Raw genomic sequence first — 5,871 nt, 5'->3', positions numbered from 1 at the left:
CATCTTCAGTCCTCAGAACAACCCTCTTAGTTACGCAATCCAAGCTAACTCGATGCTCAACTAACTAGTCTATACCAAAAATTAAGTCAAACTCCCCAAACAATAACTCCATCAGATTTGCCAGAAATACAGCCCCTTGCACTATTAACAGAATATTCCTATAAAGTCTATTAACCCGAATAGACTGCCCCAACAAACTCAATACAGTAATTCCACTAGAAGTTCTCTCAACAGAAATCCCTAAGTTTTCAGAAACAGTACTAGTTACATAGGAATGTGTAGAACCTATGTCTATTAGAGTAGTATAAGGTAGATCAAAAATAAAGAATGTACCAGTGATAACATCAAGAGCATCTCTATCCTCTTGGCGTCGAGCAACATAAACCAGTGTAGGCTGCCTCGCCTTAGTCTGATTAGCATATTTTCCCTGTGCTTTCAGTCCTTGGCCCATACGATTACCACCCCTAGCTAGTTCACGGCCCCTGCTAAATTGCCCTCTGAGATTGTACAGAACCTTGTCCTGAAGCTTGCATCTGATCAACCCGCTGTGGACACTCTCTAAGACGATGCTCCAAGGATCCACACCTCAAACAAGCCCTAACCTCTTCCAACACTCACCCGGATGGAGCCTACCACAGTTATAACATGGCTGAATCCTAGTAGGAGCAACAGGAGCCCCCACTCTAACAAGCCCAACAGGTCTAGCCTAGTTTTTAGGCATCTGAACGAAACTAGAAGGCTCCGAATCCCTCTTATTCTTGCCTCTCTCTCGGTCCCTATTTTAGTGCTTCACGCGCTTAACCTCTTCGACGATCTTCGCCTTATCTACTAGAACCGTGAACTCGCGCTCCCTCTGTGGAGCAATCTGTACCCTTAAATTATCCCTCAAGCTATCCTCAAAACGGACGTATTTCTCATACCCAGACGCTACCATGCCTCGAGTGTAACGACTCAACCTCAGAAACTAGGCCACTGATCTCTCACATTGCGTGAAATTCATGAACTCACGCCTACAAGCATCCACATAACTCACCCCCACAGACTTCCTCTAAAAAGCAGTGTTAAGGAAGTCCCAATTCAAACGATCTGGCTGAGTACCCTCCTCAATCGATAACCACCACTGATATGCCTCGTTGCGAAGCAAAGAGACTACACCCTTAAGTTTCTGCTCAAGAGTACAGTCTATGTCGTTCATGATCCTTTTACTGGCCTCTAACCAATACTCTGCCACAGTAGGGGAGACTCTAGTGACACCCCTAAACAGCCCAGCACCATTAGACTAGAGTTGTTCAATTATCAACCCCCGGTCCCTAGATCTAGAATGGGGTCTAGCAACCCTTTCCAATACCCTCAACATGGCTTGGGACAATGCTTCGTCCCCAGTCGAGTGGCTTTGAGACCCAGTCTTAGTAGTAGGTGAAACCGGTGTCTAACTCGTGCCTAGGTTTGGCATACTGCCCAAAGAGGAAGACTCAGCCTGAGTCCCTCTGCGGCCCCTACTGCCCCTGCGAATACCATGACCGCGACTTCCATAAGTGCTCATCGTATATTTCAAATTTTATTTGTATTATAAAATTTTATGTATCAGTTCCAGTATTTATTAGCAGATACTTTATGGGTATATCATCAAAAGTTCAGAAACATTTTCAAAGTTTTCAGTCTTTAACTAACTCATTACAGTTTCAAAAAGTACTAACTACAGTGTTTTTAGAGTATTCTATCTAAGTTCAAAAATACTTATAGGATCGACGCCGGAGACTCAGTGTACCACATACTTTCTTAAGATTATCTAAATTTTTTGAAAATCAGTTCTTTTTGAAACACAATTTTGGAACCCAAAATTCACAGCCCGAGTTTTGCAACCTGGCTCTGATACTACTAAATGTAACACCTCAAACCCAGCCTAGATGTTACGGTCGAATCTGTAAATTTCACGAAGAAAGGTTTTAAAAATATAGTTGTTATGATAAATCCTTCCGGCTTTATAACTCATATTCACTTATATCTACTGTCAAAAGCGTTATTTAACTATTTTATTTGCCAAAACGTGATTTACAGTGAAAGTTCTAGAAAACGTTGTTTTTTATTTTGAAAATCCTATTCGTAATTTGTAAAACCTTTATTTTAGTAAAAACCATGATTTTAGGTATTCGTCGCAAATAAAATGTTTAAACAAAAATCCAAATCCCCAAAATTAACCAAATAGTCCAGATAGTCCAGTTATTTACAAAACTCCAAAAAATAATTCTTAAAAATAAAAATAAAAACCATAAACTTAAACAATTAAGAACTCGTGGTCACTGTTAGGCTTTGTCACACTGATCCGCCTAAGTCTGTGGATTACCTGAACAGAACAGACAACAGATGTGATTTTTCGTAAACTCAGAGTGTAACCCAATAGAATTAGACATGCAATACATACAGAAATCTTATATATAGTTAGATACAGATTCAGACACTTGTCCTTTCCAAATACGAATAACAGAATCAGATAAGTAGTAGAGATATGCAGAATCCTACCCCCATCCTCTACGCACTATCTCTGACCATCCCATCACACCATATGGGGTTAAAAACACCCACCCATCCCTACACACCATGTAGTGTTGATGCGACACATTACATATAATATGCAGTCAAGCTGCCAGAATATAGGCGAAGTGTCGCCATACAAAGCACTTCCTCCACATATACAAATACGAAAATAATAGATATAGTAATATCATGCATAACATGGTCATGAACAGATATCATATATATACTTAATCAGAACAGATATACTCATCAATATCCTACATAAGGCGAACTATTAGAATATCAGATCACATAGTTTAGGGTTTGGTTAGCCTTTACCGACCATATAGTAGGCTCACAATCGATTGGAATGAACCGTACGACCCTAGGTAAAATTTTAGAATTATGGGCCCACAAGCCCGTGTGGCTTGCCCATGTGGCCCATACACCTACCCTAAAACCCACATGCCAGTTGGCATGCCCGTGTGGGCACACACACCCAACTTGGCCTATCTCGTGTGGCCCACACGACCATACCCACACCACCATACGATCGTGTCTTGCACACGGCCATGCCCTTATCAATCACACGGCTATGTCTCACACACGACCAACTACACGACCAGGCACATGCCCATGTAGCGTCGATAGTAAAGTTTTTCTACTTTCGTCGAAGCTTAATTTTCTACGTTTTGGGAACACACTTGGTTCGATTTTGATGCAAAAACACCTCCGAGCCACACAACACCTAAAACTGACCAATAAATCACTGAATTAGTAAGTTAAATTGATACCAAACCGAACTACATCAAAATAGAAAACCTCTTAAATCCACTAAAACCCTTTCCTTCAAACGGGTAATGGTGATTTCATACAAGTAAAGCGCCGAACGGAAGCCCCCAGCCCATTGATCTTCTTCTAAACACCAAACAAACCCAATTAACCAACGATTCACTAACTAAAACAATAACCGCACTTACCACACTTACCAGAAACGCACAATGAACACTAAAAAATTGAGATACGAAAATACGACAGCAGATAGAAAAACAACAAAAAAATAGAATTGCTGGAAAGGAAAAGGAAGGAGAAAGTGGCAGAGAACAGAAAGAAAAATTAACGTTAGAGAGGGAATTTTTTTAAAAATAAAATAAAATAAAATAAAATAAAATAAAATATGTTATCAAATCCCAACTCCCTCACAAACCACTCAACCTCAACTACCTCAGAATCCCAAAACTACCGAAATTCTACCATGGAACCGTGTAAAAAAATATAACATCCACGCTCGTGGAGGGATTTGAACACAGGACCTCTAACACACTAACTCCTTGACCACTCAAACCAGCAGACTCATTCTGATATGAATTAACAAGCAATTTTATATAAGCCCACTCAACAAAGGTAAAGTTTAGATTCTAAAATAACAAAATTTTCCAAAGAGTGAAACTTAAATCTAAGACCTCATACATACACCTAGAAAACTTAACCTTTGAAGCAGATACATATTTGTGTCAGAATTTACAAAAACAAAAAAATTAAGCGGGGCGTTACAATTAAAGCTGGTGATGTTCCAAATGCTTCAAATAGTGGACCAATTTAGTGGGATGCCTACTAAAGATCCACATTTGCACAACCATTTATTCATAGAAGTAAGTGACTCAATAAACTAGTCGAAGTGACTAAAAACACACTAAGATTAAGACTTTTCCCATACTCGTTCAGAGATAAAGCATGAGCATGGCTGAATTCTCTACCACCTGATTTCATATCCACATGAAAAGAATTGGCTGAGCAATTCTTGATGAAATACTTCTCAGCTAGCAAGAATGCTATGTTTCAAAATTAGATCACTACGTTCCAGCAACTCGATGATGAATCCCCGTATGAGGTTTGGAAGCGATTTAAAGAATTATTATGGAAGTTTCCTCATTATGGTATTTCACACTGTATCCAATTGGAGACTTTCTACAATGGTCTCAATGCGCATGCAAGGATTATGGTAGATGCTTCTAGAAATTGAGCTATTCATTTGAAGTCCTAAAATGGAGCCTACGAATTTATTGAAATAATTCCTAACAACAACTATCAGTGGTTGACTAATCAAATAGCCATAAGAAGAAGATTGGCAAGAATACATGAAGTTGATGCAGTTACATCCTTATTAGTTCAGGTATCTTCTATGTCCTCCATGCTTAGGAACTTTACTACTAACGATTTCAATGCTAACATGATAGAACAATAGCCAAGCTAGTTTTAGAACATCTCCTGTGTGCACTATGGAGATGACCACAAGTTTGAAAATTTCCCATTAAACCCAAGTATATTTACTACATGGGTAACCAGAATAGAAGTGGGCCAAGTCTATAATCAAACTTCTATAATCCTCATGGAAAAATCATCTAAATTTCCTATGGAGTAATAAAAGAGTTGGACCTAGCAACTCCTGTATTCCATTCAGACCAAATCAAACGTCAAGGTTTCCTTAACAAGTTCAAAAACCCCTACCCATTGAACCATCAAGTAACCTTAAAAATTTGCTGAAGGGGTACATGGTAAAGAATGATGCCCTGATCCACAACCAAGCAACAATATTGAAGAATTTTGGGAATCAGGTAGGACAATTAGCCAATGAACTACGAAATAAACCTCAAAGTGTTTTGCCAATCGACACTGAAAATCTAAGAAGTTCAACTAAGGAGATTGTGAAGCTATCACATTGAGGAATTGAACGATGTTAGAGCCCAAAATTGTCGAGGTTGAAGACGAGCCTATTGTAGTAAAAAACAAAGAGGAAGTTCAACCGAGTGTTGAAACTCTCACTTTACAGAAATCAAATTCTTTGATCCCTGATAAGGTAAACCTGTAATCAGTTAGTTCTGATGTCACACTCCAAAATTAGGCCTAGTAGTTTTGGGGGTAATTTAGGGATTTTAGCTCAAATATGTTCAGAACATCGACAATCAACTAGAGCATCGACCACACGTTGTAACGACAGAACACCCGTCGACAGCCTAGCGGAGGAGATAACCGCCTCAAACTCTGACGGTAATCCCGTGAGCATCACCTCAATCTTCTCTTCATCAGAGAGACGAGAACCAGAGGCATCTAACATAGCACATAGATCTTTAATTTTAGCAACATAAGCTTTAATGGAAAGGTTACCTTTCTTCAAAGAATGAAGCTAATGCCGAATGCGTGACTGCTTTGCACCAGTGTCAGCCGCAAACAAATTTATCGCCATGTTCCACATATCACACGCCGTGGATGCATCATCAAATGACGATTGAAGAGATGTACTTACAGTTGATAACAGCCATGAAGTCAGAAGCCTATCTTGCTGTAGGAACACTTGTG

At 39.4% G+C, this 5,871-nt stretch overlaps 1 non-coding gene across 1 annotated transcript; it reads right to left on the bottom strand.

Annotated features, from left to right (window-relative positions):
- Positions 1 to 4,348: 4,348 nt before the first annotated feature.
- LOC121220578 (small nucleolar RNA R71) lies at positions 4,349 to 4,455 on the bottom strand. Its single transcript, XR_005917798.1, has one exon. It is a non-coding gene; the product is annotated as a small nucleolar RNA R71 (small nucleolar RNA).
- Positions 4,456 to 5,871: the final 1,416 nt, after the last annotated feature.

The sequence above is a fragment of the Gossypium hirsutum genome, chromosome D08 (assembly GCF_007990345.1).
Source record: "Gossypium hirsutum isolate 1008001.06 chromosome D08, Gossypium_hirsutum_v2.1, whole genome shotgun sequence".
NCBI lineage: Eukaryota > Viridiplantae > Streptophyta > Magnoliopsida > Malvales > Malvaceae > Gossypium > Gossypium hirsutum.
This window is presented reverse-complemented; position numbering and strand designations above follow the sequence as displayed.